Below are 21,653 nucleotides of genomic sequence, written 5' to 3' on the forward strand. Positions count from 1 at the left end.
CTGCAATCCAAATTGTAGCTTACTACTGATCCCCCACCATGCCCCAGGATTCCCACTCCTCTTTTCTTGATATACTGGAAAATATTAGGGTTCAACCAAACACTCTTATAATGACGATTTCAACTACCCCACCATTAACTGTGAAAACTACTCATGTACCAACTCCTTTGCTCAACGCTTTCTGGAATTCATAAATTCCAATGCTCTGGATCAACTTATCCACACCCCCACCAGAGGCAACAATATCCTAGACCTAGTCATTACCAACATGAGTGACCGGTGTTCCACACCTGAAGTCAACTCCTCGTTGTTCAGATCCAACCATAAGCTAATCACCCTAGATATCTGCATCCTGCCCCCACCCACCATTAAGGAAACCATGGTAAAAAATTTCTCCAATGTCAACTTCATGCTTCTTAAGACAGAAGTGGCAAACGTCATGATATCCATGCAGATGGACAATACAGTTACAACTGCTGAATCATACACAAATGCACTCTATAAGCACTTACACGAGTGCATGGATCGTGCTATCCCAAACATAACCAAGACACTATCCTCCAAAAAAAGGAAGTCAATCTTGTGGTCCCCTGCCATAAACAAACTCTATAAAAGAAGGAAGAAACTGTTACAAAATATAGTAAAATCCCATGAGTGAAGGATTTCCCTGGTCAGCCTCAGTAAGAAGCTGAGATCCCTTATAAGATCCTCCAAAGCTAGCTATGAAAACAAAATCACCACTGATTGTAAGAGCAACCACAAAGCATTATATAGCTATGTCAAGAATCTCAATGGCAACCCCCAGATCTGCTCTGAGTTACAGCACAATGGCATGAAAATTACAGAACCAACTGATATTGCCAATATCCTGGCAGATAGGTTCAGTGCTAGGTTTACCCCCCTCTCACCCCCTAAAGTGCCCATATCTATACAGGAAGAATGCAGAGTCCCTGTAATCACATCTATGCAGGTAAAAGCTGCACTCTCTAAAACCAAAAACACAGCATCCATGGGACCGGACAACATCCCAGGCTGCGTTTTACACAAACTTCAGAATTAACTGGCTCCCCACCTAAGCAACATGTTCAATCATAGACTCACGTCAGGCTTTGTGCCCACTGAATGGCACACAGCAACAGTTATCCCACTCCACAAAGGGAGAGCCACCACTGATCCTGGGAACTATTGCCCTATTAGCCTGACGAGCCTGATCTGCAAGGCCATGGAACGTACCATCATGGAACTCATAAACAAAAACATTGGCAACCTCCAAACTCTGGACCCCATCCAGTTCGAGTTTGTGGAAGGCAGATCATGTCTTCTGAACCTGATCGACTTCTTTGAGGCAGTCACCAAGGCCGTAGACGAGGGTAAGGTGGTTCACACAGCCAATCTTGACCTCGCCAAGGCTTTCAACACCATCCCCCATTCTGGAATTATAGCTAAACTCACTAAACTAGATATAAATCCCTACGTCACAAGATGGGTTGCCAACTGCCTCACTGACAGAACCCACACTGTAAAGGTTGCAGACTCCAAATCTGACTTCAAACCAGTGACAAGTGGAGTACCACAGGGTTCAGTCCTGGGACCTCTCCTGTTTGGTATCTACTTCTCTGAAGTACAGGCTAATACAGAAGGCCTCTGGCTAATGAAGTTCGCAGATGACTGCAAACTAGGAGCCGTAGAAGAAGTCTCCAAATGATGTGGACATCCTACAGAAGGGCCTCACTGAGACAGTTGCCTGGTGTCAGAGGCATGGTCTTAAGCTCAATGCCAAAAAGTGCATTGTCATCCCCTTTGGTAAAAACTCTGTACCCATGAACTACCACATCAATGTCAGTCTACTTAATGCCGAATATGTGATAAGGGACCTTGGGACCCAGGTGGACAGTAGTCTCTCCTTTGATAATCACATCACCACAGTAGTCAGGAAATCCTTCTATGTGGCACACCTCATCATAAAAAGGTTCTCATCCAGGAAAAAAGAGGTCATTGTTCCCCTCTACTCAGCACTCATTAGACCCATTATAGAGTACAACTCCCCTTTTGGAATGTACCTCACAAGACATCTGCAGCAGATGGAAAGGCCACAGAAGTACCTCACAAAGAGGATTACTGGCATCAAACAGATGCCCTACACTGACCATCTCAAAAAACTCCAGCTTTACTCTGTAGCATATCGCCTACTCTGAGGATATCTCTGCCTAACATATAAAGCTATGTTAAACCCAGAGCTGTTGGACATGCTACACCTAAAGAAATACCAAACCCTCTGAGCTACATGCTCTAGAGACCTAAACCTTGTCACCACAATAAACAGGACATGCTTGAGGGATAGATTCCTGTCCCAGAGACTTCCTATACTCTGGAACAAGTTACCCATCTATGTCAAGCAAATATCCTCATTAGCACTCTTCAAGAAAAATCTTGATGAGTGGATGGAAAATAGGAAATACACCCCGGGGATCATTTCTGTGGCTCTGCTCGACAGAGGCACAGGAAATTAACTTTCTTGGGTGGCGTAAGCCAGGGAACCTTGTTGGCTAAGCTTACTTAGGCCCTTGGGCCGATAGCCTAGTACCTACCTATGAACCTATAATACATGCACACTGGTTCAGTGATTTGCATTGCTGCCACCCAGAACTTTGTTCTCCACACTGGTTCTCAGCTGCTGAGTCTTCTGTGAGGCCTGTACATGTTTTCTCCACATCCATGTGGCCTTTTGCTGGGTGGTCTGCTTTCCCTCACATCCCACAACTATGTCATAGGTGAATTGTTGTTCCTCCAAAATGCCCATATGTGAGCTTGCTATGTAAGAGTGAGTGAGTGAGTGAGTGAGTGAGTGAGTGAGTGAGTGAGTGAGTGAGTGAGTGAGTGTGTCTTGCAGTGGGTTGATGCCCCCTTCAGTATTAGTTCCACTGTCTTGCGCTCAGTGATCGTCAGGATAGGCCCTGTTTCTGTCATCATCCCCGATTAGACAAGTGACGAATTGGAGAAAGAATGAATGAATGAATGTATGATATGTGTATGCATTTTTTCCACATCTTTCAAAAAGAAAATTACTAGAACCAATCAGATGCCCCTAAAAATTTCCTGCTTTTCAGCCTTATAATCTCAGCCATATTTGTTGCTTTAACCTGACTGTCTGTCTATTTATCCTTGTAGTTTTTGTATACCTATCAAATCTATGTATCGATTTATCAATAAAATATATAAATGATAGAAGAATGGGAGCCTTTTGCATATTGTTTTAGTGTTGCATGGTTCTGTTACCATCCACATAACTGCTATCAGATTTGACAGACTTCTGACTGACTTTGCACCTCACACTAGTTTAGATGTAAACTTATCAAAGATTAGCTTAATACAGTTAATAATTTTGAAGCCCGCTTTTAACATTTAACTGACTGCTCAATTCTCACTGCATATATAAACAGATAGACACACACACACACACACACACACACACACACACACACACACACACACACACACACACACACACACACACACACACACCACAAAAGAATGTGTTGTATGAGTGAGTAAATAAAGTTCATCAATCAGTGGAAAGTTACAAACAACAGCTGAGTAATTGGTAGGGCACAGAGGAGTTATTGAGTGATGGTTAATTCTTTGCAGTTTCCCATGAATTCAGCTGTCTGGCATGCACCTTAATTTCCCGTCTTGCATAATATTTACACAGTATGAGCAAGTACTTGTATGAATGCTGCACAGCATTTATTAGAGTTGTTAGTTCCTCCTGGGTTTCCTTTAATAGGTTTGACTGTTATTTGAGCTTAATTCTCATAATTTTAGTTTAATCCATTTTACAATATTTCATGATTTCAGTAATGTGGTAGGCTGAGAGAATTTCTGTCTGTTTTGTTTAAATGTTATTTTAAATCCTATAGTTTTGTTTTCATCCTTCATACTCCATTTCCAGCTAGCACTGGCCACACTATTGCTTGCCTTTTCCAAACTCCCAATGTCAACTGTAAGTTGATAAGAAAAAGGAGCAAAAGCTGAGGTATTTGTAGCTGTCTTCCTATGGGGCTTGGACGTTTTGCTTTTTGCCCCATTCTTCTGCCCCTATTGGGCAGAAGGTGCAGTGTAATACCTGCTCTGTTATGGCTGTGCATGTGCATGCTGCTCAAGACCCAGGCCCAAATCACAGTTCCACACTCTTTGGCAAGAGAAATGTCCCCCTCCCCAGAATCCCTAGTATGTTCAGAGAAACAGTTCCCAGCCTTCTGACAGGTGACCCTCCTGCAGCAAGATTGCAGTCAGCTCTCTTCATCCTGATATAAGTGAGTTAATGCCAGCTACCAATGCTCATCCATCTAGAGCATCTCCTCCATGCCTCAGCGGTGTGACTCGAACCTGGGTCATTGGGACCGCACTCAAGGATACTTTCCTCTGAGCCTCAGAAATGGTCTAAATTGTCTAAATTAATGCATTCTTGCTTAATTTCACTTTTACTTTGCAACATTTTTGTTTGACATAGACTTTGTATGCTGAGTTGGTATAACTTATTTTATGATGCCTGGGGAATGCTATAACTTTTGGATTATACTGCTTTGAACACATAATGATATATCTTACAATGCAAAATTCAAGCATCAAGAAGCTAATCTACAGCATAGGAACCAGACATTTGCCTATACTGCTAATGATACAAGTTCACTTAGCAGAGATAACACCTGTGGGTCAGCACAGAGGAGGGGGGTGAGCCTTCAGTTGCTATCTCTCCTTTACTAGCAGTGCACTATATAGGTATAACACTTGAAATGTTTACTACTGGTGAAAACTTGGGGTTCTCATTGTCAGACTAGAATAACAGTAGTGTCATAGACTTAAGTGTATGATAAAGCATGCCTGCATCACCACACACTGTTTACATATGATGTCATGTATGTGATTACATGTGATGTTAACAAAAACTATGCTTTTAAATAGGACTCATGGATAAGTGACTCTATGTACTGTGCAATCCCCTGACTTTGGCAGTTTAGTGACAATACCTAATGAGTACACATAATGTTTTGCGATTCTCTTGACTGTTTTGCCTAGGTGTATAATAACTGGTTGACATATACAGCATAGTGTCAGAAATAAAAGGAAATTGTGTCAGTAATAGAAGGTACCAGCTGCTGTATTTGGATTTGGTCCATTTTCTTGACAGCTAGGTCATTGAAGACAAGCTGGCCAAGATTAATTTGTTGATAATTCTTATGCCCTGATAGGCCAACAAGATGATATACCAACTTGTGCACTGCGTAATCACTGGCTTCATATTACTAAAAACGTTCCCTTCTGCAGTCCCTCATGCCCTCTATTACTTATACTAACACAAAGATTGCACTACTAGCAGATAAGGAAACAGTCTGACCTAGCTATAAGGAGCTGTTCCCCCCATCCCATGATAGCAATTGACTAAACAGAACTAGACAACTTTGCATATTCAGTCAGAGGTAAAGGTAAAAGTAATGACTTTTGGCTTTTCCCAGTTAGGGGTCGCCACAGCAAAACTCCGGTCCACTAATGATTGGCAGTGGATTTTTACGGTGCTGATTTGCCAGCCCGACATACAACCTTCAAAGAAGGCACACCCATTCACACATGCACCTACCTGTATGTCTTTAACATCACTCGACCGCGGGGAAAACATGCAGACTCCATACAGAAGGCGCTCCAGCCGAGAATCGAACGGGAGAACCTCTTGCTGTGAGGTGACAATGCTAACCTCTGCACAACCGCGGCCATTATAAGAAATTCTTAGCTACACAACACTCAGTGAGTTGTCCCTCAGAAAAAAAAATTACTACACCTACCATGTTTTTAGTTTGCTCCACGTATGGGTATGCTGAAGCTGGTTTCTGGCTTTTCTGCTTGGTTCTATAAGGTAAACCATACCCACATGCAATAATAAGTCTGCAATTTTTTCTCATTTTGTGATTAAAAAGGTCATTGACGTTGTTGTTGAAAAGTTCCAATAAAGTTTTATTTTCATAATATCATGCCTTTATATAATAAATAATATAACTCTGAACAACTTACTCACGAGTCTCACTGTCACAAATATTTTTTTTCATTTTCTTACCATCCTCTGACTCACCAGTCCTTTAGCTACATTTGCTCAAAATGTTTATGCTACAACCACTGATGTGTTGGAAGCTCCTTGGAACTTTTTCGGAGAACTGGAAACTGGATTCAAAGATATAAGTTGCATTTTATCATCAGTGTTGTTTCCTAAGAAAAGAGAGAATACAGTGTGCGATCTTCTTTCTTACTTGAGGAGAGGAAGCAATTAAGGTATTTAACACTTTTGTTCTTAAGTAGGAAGATATTTTTTTTTCTTAAAAGACAGATGTCAAGCTTACTGTGAGCCGATGAAGTTGTCACATATAAAGCATCAATTTTTCAGTGGAAATCCAAGGTCATAAGTCAATTGATGTTTATGTGACTGATTGAAACAGTGCAAAAATATGAATTTGGTATTCTACATAATCCACTAATAGACAGAATTTTGTGTGGAATCAGAGATTATTAACTAAGGGGCAAACTGTTAACAGAAGCTGACTTGACACTTGATAAAGTATTAGTGAAATGTAGAGCAAGAGTGCTTTCTAACATATATTAAAAGCACAAATAAGGAGCTATATCCTGTGATTAAGGCTGAGAGCAAAATGAAGCCCCTAACTGCAAAAAATAATGACAGCACTGGCAATTGCCTGCCTTTAAAAATATCACCTTGTAATAAACAAAGAAATAAAACCCAGTGCAAAGCAACTAGTCAAGCTCAATGGGGGATCATCATTGTTTTGAAAAGATGTGTAAAATTAAAATAAATTATATTAATGAGACCTGCGTGAGGCAAAGAAACAGAGAATATAAAAAATGCTTTTAGACACTGTCAAGATGCATACTGTGAATGCAATATATACATTGTAAACAGCAGCACTAATTCATTCAGTCAGAAAAGTTGGTTAAGGTGAGCAAAGGCACAAATGCTGCATTTAATCTTGCCACTGATGCATAATGTAGTCTATTGTCTAAATCCATCTTCAAGATATTGAATCTATCTATTAAGGTATAAAAGTCTACATACACTATTTTTACATATTCAGGGCACAAATGAAAGCACACAGGACATTCTTGGTTTGATTATGAAAATACAGATTATTGTTTGAAATAGTGTTCTGGTAAAATTATTCAAAGCAACCAGGTATATTGCACTGTGAAGCACTTGATAAACTTAAGTGGTTTCATACTGTGCAGTTACAGAGTGATTCAGTAATTTATACAATCAGCACCAAAAGCAAGCTAAAGGTCCAAGCAGTAAATCAGATAATACTGCAGAACCACTGTTGTAAAATGCACAACAGCAGCAGCAGTTTGCAAATTCATGATGAACTTTGTAATCACCTTCACATTCCAAAAAAGGTCACAAAAATGTTCTGTATGAGGTTGGTTTGAACGTCTGTATGGAGAACATTATATTCAGATTTCCACTAAGGCTATACCAGTTATGCATGCTCCAAGATAAGTCCCAGTTGTGCTCATAGGTAGAACTTAGCAGGAAGTAAAGTATGCAAGTGATGTGAGTCATTGTTAAGCAAATATAACCAAATGAATGGGTGTAAGTTATGATAACAGTTATGAAATATGACAACCTGATAAACTGTATAGATCTTCAAGACTTAAACAGAGGGATCAAAAGGTAACATTATCTGCTGCAAATGATAGAAGTAGTTGTTACTATGCCTAAAGCTAAGTTCTCTCAATCTCTCTGTATCTCTCTTTTGAGTAGCAGTCAACTCCTAGAGTAGCCTCACTGACTACCACCACTATCTCTGACCATGACAAAGCAAAGGAGGGAAACAATGTAGTTTGACAGATCTTTCTTCATATTACACACTCACGCATATACCCATAGTTGTGGACAATGCACTCACTGTTGATGTTAATCAATGTTTCTGCTAGATTAGGATAGATGATACTAACTCAGTTAGAGCGTCTTCTGCGTGGAGACATGCGTGAATGGGCGTACCTTCTTTGAAGGTTGTGCATCAGGGCTGGCAACTCGGTACGTAAAAATCAACTGCCAATCATTAGCAGACCAGAGTTCTGCTGTGGCGACCCCTAACCGGGAAAAGCCGAAAGTCACAACAACAGCAACATACTAACTTAAAACTATGTACCTTTCATATGCTTTTAAGCAGACCCAAATTTCTAAGATCATGTTTTGGATCTTATGAGTTCCAGAAGTATTCCAGAGTCCAGTTGCTAAGATGTTTTAAGATCTATAAATTGTTGTCAAAATTACTGATGAACTCCAGATGTGGGATACTACCAAGGAAAAACATGATATCCATCTCATTAATCTGTAGACAAAATAAGGCAGAGTTTTCAAAATAAATAGAACAAATGACAAACTTTGGTATCAGCTGAAAAGCATATGAATCAAGTTCATGTTTTGACTCTGATGATCTTAAACCTAATTTTGATAAAGTCAGCAACTGTGAAGATAGTGAAACCTCATAATATGTTATCTTTTTACATGATTGTTTGGTATGACACTATAGCTTTCCAAATTCATTTCAGACTTATCAGATGCAGTTATATCTCACTGGAAGCTAGTAGAACATGATAAAATTTGATTTGCTTAATGGCCTATGTGATAAATTTTAAATGTTATAAAAGTTAGTTACTAAAGCTTATATGTCAAAATCCTATGATGTGACATAATCTGTTGTTCTGCATGTAGATTGTAGTTAATAAAAGCTTAGTATACTTCTTTTGGAATAAGGACTGCCAGTTTTCTGTCACTTTCTTACTTAAAAAACAGAACACTGCTAAACAATCAAAAAAGACGAGTAGCTCACAGTACAACAAAGATCCAGCCTCCTACTGGGATCTTTCCTCTTCAAACTTCTATGTCATGACATTTTTTCATCCCTTGCCGCTAAGCTCACCTCCATACCCACTATAACATCTTTTTATGCTTCAACGTCAGTCACAATCTAATTCTATTCTACAGACACCAAGAACTAGACTACAATAAAAACACAGAAATTCTAGCAATCACTTCCCAGTTACAACAAATACATCATTATTTGCACAGACTTCAGGCCTCAACTTAAATCCTATCTAACTAAGTAGAGCTAAAGCAAATGTTACTCTTTTACCTATATAACCTGACAATGAAATATGAACAATCATATCTCTTTCCTTCTGTCTGATATGGAAAACCTTGAACAAACTGTAGACACATAGGCTAGATTCAAAAACATTTGCTGCATTGTAGTTTGCAGTTGTGTGTAATGCATAGCCATGCACAGAATGTGTACAAGTCAAAGACACACTCACCATGAGTGGTAAAAGCTAAATAATTAGGGAATAATCCCCCATGTCACCAGCTGGATTGCCAACTGGCTCACAGACAGGATGCAGGAAATAACTCAAGTCAGCACCCACAAGACCAGTCCTCCCTTCAGTTTGTTAAAATGATGCTTCCTTTTGCTATCACTCAAAAACAAGACCATAAAATTACTTAAAAACTTCCACTAACAGGTGGTAGTCAACCCCATGTGAAGGCCTTAGACCATTCCTTTAAAGGAAAATTCAGAGACCTCAAATTTGAAGATGCTCATTCTTATTTCATCAGCTTCATAAATTCAGTGAGTCACTCAAAAGTGTGCTGAAGATCATAAACAGATGAGGCCAAAAATCAACAGCCTCTGTTAACAACATAAAGATGTCAAATTTAGGTCCTCAAACTAGGCACCTCCAGCCCTGACTGCATATTTCAGTCTGTCTATAAAATCTTTCTCTTTAGCCCTTTTTTTAGAAAATAAGAAAATACATCTGTTGCATAGTGTGTTATAATCTACTCCACCCTGACCCACTACCATCTACAAACTGTATTATTTATAACATATTGAAGTCAGAGCCTATGAGGTTCATAAGATCACAGAAACAGATTTATAAATGGAAGTAGTTACAAGCTGTACATTTGACAGCCTACATATACATTATATGAACTCAGCTTAATGCTAAGAATGCAGAAATAACTCTCACCATGTCTACATGTGGCCTGCTCAGCATGCAGCTGCAGTTCTGGTACTCTGCACTCCCATAGGGCCTCCCACAGTTCATTCCATGGGACATGGTAATGATCATGTTCTAAGTTTACTCAACTGTTTTAGACTGGTTAAGCAGGTTCCTGCAATCTCTCAAACAATTGCACAAGCCTAAATAGCTGAGCTCAGCTGGAATATACACTGCTCCTCTTAATTCTGAGCTTTACTTGTGACCTGAAGTTCCATCTTCAGCTCCCTGGCATATAATTTTCCAGGAAGGCTAAGGAAAATTATTCCCTTTTGTTAGAGCATACATTCTGATCCCCATTTTTAAAACATGGACCAACATTCGAATTAGCCAGTAAAGATTCTCTGCCTCCCTCATTCTGTATAACACTAAAGAAGTTACCTTCAATATTTATGGCCAGATATTATCTACATCTCAAGAATTACTAGTGTGTAAACTTCTGAGAAACTCCATGACATCAACTAGATTGAATGGTTCTGAATTCACCTGAGATTTCTGGCAGTGCCATCTGTTACAATGGCTTGTCCACCTGATCTTGTGTTCCTTAAAATGCTTCTTTTACTTTCCTAGAAACTTCATAGCAGTGGTCAGCATTCCCACCATCTACTTCTAAAGCCTGAGTATTTTGCCAGGATCTGTATGAGGTAGAGATAGAAGCATGTTTTATGGTCATTTCAGACTGATCTCATAGCCAAGATTTAGATGTTGCTGCATTCTTGACCTTCGATAACATTTCAGCCAAATCAAGAAGATTGTGGTTTGAAAATAAATCAACCACATATTCTCTGAAGCCTATGACAGTGCAATAAAATAACAATTTATGTAAGGATTTTGCAATTTTCACCTTATATACTGTATATAATCAACTCTGACTTACCATACTGCTGGGAAAGGAAGTTCAGATGGCATAGGCATTGACCCAGTCTTTGGATTTTCATATGAATCCCATCAGGGAAGCCCACTATAAGTAGCATGACAGCTTGTTTTAGCAGTGGTGTCCACCAGAAAGTTCTAGATGTATCACTGTGGCAGGACCTGACCATCTTACACACACAGCTGCTTGCTGGTGCCTCACCATCTGAGGTCTTGAACATGACCCATGGCGTCCTGGAGATTGGAGATGAACTGATATTACAGATTGTAGATGAACTGATATTACAAAGAAGCATATACTTTATGTTTCCACAAGAACCTAATTGCTTATTTCTGTCCCCCTCTTCTGTGTGGTCAATGGTCAGTCTACCAAATTCTTCTTACCAGTAAGTTGTGATCAATGAACAGACATCTCTGCCCCTTTTTTATATAAATGTCTAGAACATACAGCTTCAGGTCCAAGCGCCTGTCAGAATATCTATCATTAGCATTTGGCCAGTGGAGCTATGGCACTAAATACATTTATGAGGATCCCTGTGTGAATATAGTGTCTATTATATGACGATGATGGTATACGTTAATGACATCTTACCTCTTGTGGGTGGAGAGATCTTGTTCCTCCCAGTCCAATCCTTCTAAGTATCTGTATCTCTTTCTTTCTCCCTTAAGTTCTGATATCTTTCAAGATTAAAGATTTAGAAGCTGGCTTTTTCTTGGGTAGTTCATCCACCTTCCTCAAGAATTGTGAATGCCCTGTATAGCTGTTTGGTACATTAGCGCAAAGAACTATCAATGTTTCCGTTTTATCAATGTTTCCTTTTCTGCAACTTATAGCCACATCATATCTATCCTTGTGTTAGCCAGGAAGTCACTCCAACCATGTAACTCTCAACTGAGGGATTATCAGCATGCCCACAACTATCAGGGTTTTCTCATGTAATGGGCCACTAGAACACTAGAACAGGAAAGGAAAAGAGAGAGAGAGAGGCTTCTTTAAATTCAAAATGCAAGTTATTTGGGCCATAACTTGCATAGAGGTGAGATGACTTTATCTATCTGGCCAGTCCTTTTCCATCCCTTGTACCAGCTCAAGTTAAATGAAGTGGCATTCCATATCCCTAAAGTGATTTTCCATTGTTAGCATATCATTATAGTCCTCCAAGTTGCCAATCACACTGGGTGATATGTTTGTGTGCTTTGTGTGCATATGCCACTAGCCAAACAGATCATAAAAATAATTCTCACAAATTCTGGTCAACAATAAAAAAATCCTACAACCAGGAAAAGCTAGAACACCATACCCATCAACCAACAATACTAATGATAGCATTGAAACACAATTTAATCAATATTTCACAGAATCCATGTTAGCCCTTACAAGTAACCAATGCTCAGTGCCTTCACCACCCCATCTAATATAAATCAGTACAGCAATACCCTCTCCTTCCAACTCGTCCCTACAGAAATCATAAAAAAGTATCTACGAAAGCTTAAGCCAACAACCCTGCCAGCTGATCAGTTACCTGCAGAGTACCTAGAAATCTCTGCCGAAGCCATCTCCTATCCTGTCTCCATCATTATTAATCGATCCATCTCTGAACAAAAAGTACCAACAATTTGGAAAATAGCACACATTATCCCATTGCATAAGGGTGGAAACTCAACAGAACTATCCAGCTACCATCCTATAGCAATCTTGTCAGCATTACCCAAAATCTTAGAGAGATGCATTCACTCTCAGTTACTAAACTATCCCTTAATTAGCAATCTTATATCTCACAATCAGCATGGTTTCTGACCAAATCATAGCACTGCTACTGCCTGATATCCTTCACTAACACCATTAGCCAACACAGAAATGATGGCAAACTTGATTCCTCTATCTTGCCAGTTGCAGGTGTATTCATGATGATTGAACTGCTAACATCATTTTTTGTGCTACCATCTTGTACTGTATTAATGTTGCTGTTTTATTGCAACTGCTGGTATATTTTGATCATACCTCTCAACCTCTTAGAGCAAGAAATCTGGACAAAATCATAAATAATGGGGGGACCAAAGGCCCAAAAACAGGAACACTTTTTAAATATTGCTCCTACAAACTTAGCAAGTTGATGGAATAACACATTTTGCTTTGGCATGAAATTTCTGAAGGGTATGAAGTCTGAAACTTAAATGCCTGCCATTATTTTCTGTCTTTAATATTTAATGACTTGCCAATAATTTGCCAGAAAACCACAATTTTATGAAAAACAAGTCAAAAATATGAGGCAAAAATCTGGACATTCTGCAAAAATCTCTACAGTTGAGAGGTATGATCCTGATGATACCGACTCTGCCTGACAACATGACTGGGTAACTTGAGACACAAGAATACAGTATTTTACAAAAGGTTATGAAGACAGGTAAACAGGTATAATTCTAATTATGCAAGATGAGCTGTTTATCCAAGAAGCAGGAAAAATGTGCATAATAGGTAAGGCAGGCACTGCATATATGCTGCCATAATCATGTTTCACAGAGAGACAGAGAGTGGTGGATGTATATAAAAGTAACAATAGTGAGTGAGTGAGTGAGTGAGTGAGTGAGTGAGTGAGTGAGTGAGTGAGTGAGTGAGTGAGTGAGTGAGTGAGTGAGTGAGTGAGTGAGTGAGTGAGTGAGTGAAAATAATTATAATACATCAGGGTTAACTAGTGTACAAACAGTTTTACTAAATGTAATAATATAGTGGCATTTATATGCTTGAGGGTGAAGGCCATAGCATTCATTGATCAGTTTTAACACAAGAGATTAAGAAATGGATCTACTAGCAAGCTTCACGTTGGACTTTATGTGTGGGATGCAGTTAATCTATTGACAGACATTTCTTCTACTGCCGATAGTTCAATGAAATTTTGCCAAAAACACCTTTTTGGCAACACTGATGTTTTCTCTTTTCTTCACTGTTGCACAACTTTGAGTAGGTATATATTTGTGTAGGGAGTGTTGGCTTGTTTTAGCTCAGTTTCTTCAGTCTATTGACAGTTGAAGAAACAGCTGTTAATTGACATGAATTCTGATATCCACAGTCTGTATCTGTCTAGTGTGTCATTCTGAGCAAGACTTTTAATTATGAAGTGCTCTTCTGTTGCCCCTGTAAAAAGGCACTTATCCCAAATAGGTTTATCTGATTTAATAAAATTTCTGACTGGACCAAGCAATATGTAAGACTCTCAAGCCTTGCTACTAGCATATGAAGGAAGGACAGATACAAACCTCAAATACTGCTGCTGCCAGAAAGAGATTTAAACAATTTATGCATAATTTCTAGGGAACCACATAGCAAAATGCATACGAGCATTCAACACTGTCATGTTCGGGCCTATTCCACATCAGCAAAAAATGGAGCTGTGGCAGTGAAGCCAGCTGCAATGTGCTCGGATCACTTCTTTATGTAGTAGGTAGGGCTGTACACTTGCAATTTAGTTCTGTTCAAGTTTCTGGGCAGCACAGAGAGAAAGAGAGAGAGAACAAATTTATTTAACTCATTTAGGAATTATTGTTTTTTTTTTTCTCTGAGATGCAGTGACCTTGAATTGAGAATATATAGAGTAAGAGGGTGTAAAGAGTGAAAGGGAAATGCTTGCCACCCTGAACAAATATTTTTTTTAATTACTATTGCAAATTTGCACAAATTCAAACAATTCATATACATATGAATATGCTTGTATGTATTACAGCTGTCAGATTTTCTGCTGAAATATACAAGTGATTGTGCTTTGAGTTTGTGTATTTTAAGTTAACATGGAAGATCTTGTGTTACCACCACCACTTTCCTGTTTGCTGTGCTGTACTAGGCTGTCCTGCTTCTGCTGGTTCAGGGCACACAGTTTATTCACAGTATATGTATGCTATGCTAAACCTGGCATCATGTAAAAGACCCTTAAATGGTTTGCTAAAGCATGATATTCAGGAATTGCCCTTGTGTGATACTTTATGATGTGTGGCATAACAAATAAATTTAAAAAGCACTGACAGCCCAGCTATAGCATGAGGAGGTGGGAGATGGTTGTGTCTCTGAATAATATATCCTTGGATGGCAAACATTCCATTTTTGGCATTTGGGAAAGTGTTTTACTGGACTATATGAACACTGTATTAAAGGGGTGTCCCTGGCCAATAACTATTCAGTGTGCAATATAGCAACTAGTTCTACATATTTTACTTTATCGATTTGTTAGCCAGGTCGGTTGCCAGCAGTGACTCATGAGCACAGAGTGTTCAGAGTCACACAGGAGGTGGAAGGAATCAAACCCTGTACTAGAGACGATAGGAAACAGCTTAACCGCTAAGAGACTTAATTCTCTGGGCTAACTGCAATGTTTCTCCGGACTAATTATGATATAATGCAAAAGAAGTGAGCCCATAGCTTTGAGCATTATATTTATAAGGGATGGTGTGTGGAATCGCTGGATCAAGCACTGTTAGGGTAATCTCTGGGTTGGTGGTAAGAGAGGGTGTGGCTATGCAATCAGCACTGTATTATTCTATCTTTGGGGGATATCATGTCATAAACACAAGTATTAATTTAAAGTACACTGAGGGAGTGTGCCGCTGTGTGTCACAACTCCATGAAGCTTTAAGTGTTTCATTCACAGGGCCAGTAAGAGCAGACACTACTCGTGGACAGCCTATTAACATAGTCACCTCACAGGCAGCCAGCACTATGCGTAGAAGCCCAAAGCAGGTCTACATTGCATAATGAGGACTGCACTGCACAACAGAGTATGTTTTCATGAATCTCACCCTCTCAATAAATAACATACATCATGCTTTATTCATCACCACTGAATGGGCAAATGTTGCCATTTTACATTTTGTATTTATGTATGAGGTGTGTTACTTCCTAAAACACTAGTAGAAGTTGAGATACCAGGAATTCATTGTTTGGGTGACACAGAAATTGCTGTATTTATTTTATGATGTCTATTCATTTATTTTGTTTGTATATGAATGCAGTAGAATAGTGCTTGGAAACAATAGTTTAGGCAGTCACCAGGCACAATTATTATCATCATCATCATCATTATTATTATCATCATCATTATTATTATTATTATTATTATTATTATTATTATTATTATTATTATTATTATTATTATTATATGCTGCAGTACTGCTGGAAGCTGCTAAAAGTTGCCTTTTAGGATTTATGTTGAAAAATATAATTATTGTGAACTATAATATAGTCAAAGAGGTAATGCAATTATGCCACATAGAACCTAAGATACTAGAGGTTCCACTGCACCATTTCATACTTTCTTTTTTAGAGAAATGCCTACTACCAAAAAAATGACTAAAACACTAGAGTTTGAAACTGCCAAGATAGGCAGTACTACATAATGAGAAGTATAAAATGCTTAATGGTAGCTTTTGCTGGAGTGAATATAAGATAGCGGATTATGAGCGATTCAACAATGCTAACCACATTAGTATGTGTTCAAGACATAGAAGCCAAGGAATTTACCTCGAGAGTGAAGCTCAAGAGCTGAATCTTGACATCCATGTCTGAAACACATAATATTGGACTAGCATCAGCTAACTGTTCGTAATTATTTGTAGTGCATGGGGCTTTACCTGCTCCATGCACTACAACTTGCAGTAAAAAAAAAAAAAAAAGTGTTTTACCAGTTTTCAAAGCCATAAAACTCTTAACAAGTGCTTTCAGAACGATAGTGTAACACTGTCCCTTATTTTTACACTCACCTTCTATGCATCTCAACTGTCCAGATTTTTGCCTCACATGCTGAGTGTGTTCCTCATGAAATCTGAGGTTTTTGGACAAATTACTGAGGACTGTAGACACTAAATAATGGAATACGTTTAGGTTTCAGACTTTGTATCCCTCAGAAAATCAGGTGAACAAACATTCTGTTATTATAGTAACTTTCTAGTTTTAGAACAGGAAGTCAGGGACATATTTTCAATGGGCAGCAGGCAGAAACGAATCTTTTATTCTGCCACTGTCTATACCTTTCATCTTCTCAATGCAAGAAATCTAGACAAAGCCAGAAATATTGGGGGGAGAAAGGCTCATAAATAGGGACAGTTTTTTAAATATTGCTCCTAGATTCATAGGTGAATCCTGTGCTAACTGCATTGAAGGGCCATTTTAAGCCTAGCCAATAACCTGAGGTCAGAATCAAACCCTGTACCCTGTATCTATAAGATCATATCTATAAGAAGACCTTAATCATTATGCCAAACCCACCACCTATATATAAACTTAGAAAGTTGGTAAAATCACAAGTTTTTAATTATGTATTTTCTGCAGAATATGAGTCCATAACTCAAATATCTGTCATTATTTAGTATTATTTAGTGACTTCAGTCCTCAATGATTTGCCAGAAAACCACAAATTTTATGAGAAACAAGAGACAAAAATCTGGATAGTTGAGAGGTATGCTGCTATCATTTGTACTGCCAAATTTGACTGCCTAGCATGGGATTCAATCTTAACAACTTTAGCAAGGGGTGTTTAACATTTGTTAAGGTTAGATCTTGCACCACTCCAACTCTTAACTGATTTGCCTTTTTCTGAATATCAAAGCATAATCAGTGCACTCCATGCATTATGTTGATATTTTTTACACTGAGTTAGATCAGGCTTCAGATTTGGTATATAAATTAAGAGGGGTCCGAAAAGGCAAAGTCTGGACAACAGGAATTCAGTGCCAATGTAGTGCAGTAGCCAGGCATAATCATGTGATAATCTGGAGAACAGCCTGGTGGAATTCTATACTATAAGACTTCAGATGGATCTTGTACCACCCATCACCGGATAAGTACTTTGCACTCCTAAATTACACTTTTTTCAAGTCAAATATAAGTATTACTGCTATTTCTATACATTGTTTCTTAAGTTTTTACATTCTTGATCATTTCTGAGTGCTATATTTTTACCACTCATTTAAAACGGTATTTTTCTGTACTGTTGCCTTCTTGCTGTAGCAGCTGTTTGAAATAGTCCAGTTTGATCATTTGCTGCACTTTAGTTGGTTGTAGTTTTTATTGCAATTCAGGACCATATTTTGATTAAAGAGCATGGAAGGGTTAGTGTTACTGTCTGGTGACAGTGGAGGGTAGCCTGGTTGAATTATGTGCTGTAAATCACTTAAGAAACCTTAGAATGTGCTAGTTGTATTTGGCCAGGTGCCATTTTACTTGTTCCTTTGAACATCTATATACACATTGCATTGATGTGAAGCTTGGCTCCATGTGATAGGTTTAAGCAGTGCCTTCTATGGACACAGGCAACTTGAATTGATATTTTTCTCTATAAAACTACTCTTCAGACTTCCCTTTTACTCAGTTGCTCAAAGAGCAACAAGTTTACCCAGGGACAAGCACTGCCCAATGTGCTTTGGAGTAGAAGCCCCCATTACTACTCTGTACTCCCGCAACAACTTACTAGTTACCTGAAGATGGCCAGTAACCATGGATATGAACTTCCCAGCTATCTCAGCAGCCACTTTGGTGGTTATATGAGTCTTGTAGTAGTAGTAGTGTAGTAATGTAGTAATTGCCTTATGCTTACCAATAACCAGCTTATTCTTAAACAAACTGATAAGGTATATGAGAGATGTAATAACACAATGTCCCTGGAAGCAAAGCTCTCACATACAAGCACTCCTACACTCCTAATATCAACCAAGTTGTCAGAAATGCACACACTACATCCATCTCACACACACACACACACACACACACACACACACACACACACACACACACACACACACACACACACACACACACACACACACACACACACACACACACACACACACACACACACACACACACACACACACACACACACACACACACACACACACACACACACACACACACACACACACACACACACACACACACACACATGAATGCATGCACACAACACACACTATATGCATCAGGCACACAAATCTACATACACTGAGGCACTTAAAAGTAATCTTACTAAATCCCAATGACCACCCAAACACTGGACATATAACAAATATCCTCAGCAACTCCAAAAGCACTCTACAAAAACAACACCCTCCACAACACACTCAGCCACAACTCAAAGAGCTTCAGCTTCAAAGTCCATAAAGTAAGCCACCATACAATCCAATCTTTTAGTTATAGGAGACTCCATTGTGAGACGCACAGATTTTCCACTCACTAGGCGGTGTAAGGAGAAGGTCACAATCAGGTGTCTCTTAGGAGCCAGGATCTACCAGATCATGGATATACTAAGATTACTGGACCACAAGCACCAGTATAACTCAGTCATAGTCCACATTTGTAGAAATGACCTGAGACAAACCTGATTGGACTATATAAAGAGAAACATTATTGAGCTCTCGGACCATGTGTCCCAGGCTGTTATGAGCCCAACATTCATCACCATTCTACCTTCACTAAGGATGATGTTACAAAATGAACAGAAGATGGTTTACTTTAATAACAAACCTAGCTTCTTGTGTTTCAGACACTGAAGCCAACCCAGTATGGTTTCGTAAAGGGCAGATTATGCCTACTCAACCTTTTGGAATTCTTTAAAAAGGTCACCAAGACAACAGATGAGGGCAAAATGACACATACGGGCTACTTTAACCTGTCTAAGGCATTTGTTTCAATACCTCATTTGAGCATTGTAAACAAACTCATGGAATTAGCCATAAACCCTTATCTTATACACTGGAGAGCCAGCTGGCGCTCAGATAGGACACAGAAAGTTGGGATAGGGGCATATACCGCCACAAATAGGCCAGTCATTATTGGAGTCCCTCAGGGCTATGTGCTGGGTCTGCTACTTTTTGGCATCTACTTCTCAGACATCAAGACCAACATCAATGGACTCTTGCTGGGCCAAGGTTGCAGATGACTGCAAACTAGGAGCTATCTCAGAATCCACCTAAGACACTAATATTCTCCTGGAAGGGCTAACACAGACAAATGTCTAGTGCCAGAGCCGTGGTTTAAAACACATTGCCAAAAAAATGCATAATAGTTGTCTTTTGGAAGTTTGCTACCCCAGGAATTTATCTGATTGCTAACATGTCCTTAAGAGTAGATTGAGTAGTCAGGGATTTCGGGACATATGTAAACACTAACCTGGCTTTCAGCCAACATGTGTCTAAGGCAGAAGGAACTCATTCCATGTTGTTCAACTTATAAGCAAGGGCATGGCATCTAGGTCCAAAGAAGTCATTGTTCTGCTGTATTCATCCCTCATAATTGAGTACAGCACCCCCTTTAGTATGTACCTGACCAGACACATGCAATAACTGGAATGTCCATAGTGGTTCCTCACAAAAAAAGAATGTAGGGCATTAACAACATGTCCTGTGCAGAGTGCCCCAAAGCCCTGTGCCTATAATCTTGTCTGCTACAGACTGTTGAGGGTCATTTTATACCTAACATACAAGGCATCCTAGGAACCTGCTTTGATGGGCCTTTTGCTTATTGACAAAGTGAATAACCTCAGAATTACCTAGTCAAGGGACATAAACCTTACTTGAGACATAAATTGGGCATGTTGGAGGGGCAGGTAGGTGTCTCAGAGAATACCCCTTTGGAACAGGCTTCCCATCCAAGTGAAGAAGACTTCTTCCCTAACCCTATTCAAAAGTAACCTGGGCCAGTGAATGGGAAATTGAAATTCACCCCTGGTCTAGCAGCAATGTCTCTAATGGATGGAGGCAGTCTGTAAATGCTTGAACACTCAAGCCCTAGCTTATATACATACCTTCAGATAACATTTAGGGCACTAAAACTTGCTGAATACATTTGGGATATCAGGCTAGGCTTACAAAGGCCCCTGTGGTCATTAGACTAATATATACCTATGAACCTATGAATCTATAGCTAGGATGCTTCAAATATATCTTTTTCTGCCATGATCCAGACCAGAGCTTAAAACCTTGCAACATCATTAATGCTTAATTAATTATTATTAATTAACACAAAAGTGGAAAAGGAAGCAAGGTTGCAATTATAATCGTGCTTATGGGGTATCATATACTGAGAATGGCTAAAGATGATAGCCAAGCTAACAGCTAGCAATCAGATATGATAAAGAATGGTTTCTATGTATTAAGGTACAAAAATACTAAAATAAAAAGTTTTGTAGTTGTTGCCAGGTAGATATTTTCATGTACTAAGTTCAGTACTGTAACACTCTAGGTTATGCAGTTAAATATCTAGTCATGCTACTAAAGGAAATGCATTTGCTGTTCACCCCAATTTGAAAACAAATGAGGAGGCTGACACTAATGATAGACACGTCAAGTGCCTCACAGTCCTTGGCTGGAAGATTGTCATATAGTTTAGGGTTCTCTAGTAGAAGATGTATCCAGGTGTTTGTGTGTGTGTGTGTGTGTGTGGGGGGGGGGGGTAGATGGAGTCAGTAGAATGTGCTGCCCCTAAGTTTTAAGTTTGTTTCTGAGTTGCTTAATAGAGGAAGAATTGTTATAGGAGTGACAGGAAGAAATGCAACGGGAGGCCTGTAATTCAGGCACAGCAGTTTCAGAAGTAGTTTACAAAGTGAGAGGGCAGCACTTTCAGATATGGGAATCTGTCCTGCTGCATAAGATAATTACACTGATGCTTTTTGTAGAAGTGAGCAACATAA

The sequence above is a fragment of the Protopterus annectens genome, chromosome 1.part2 (assembly GCF_019279795.1).
Source record: "Protopterus annectens isolate FY-2018-M chromosome 1.part2, PAN1.0, whole genome shotgun sequence".
Lineage (NCBI taxonomy): Eukaryota > Metazoa > Chordata > Ceratodontiformes > Protopteridae > Protopterus > Protopterus annectens.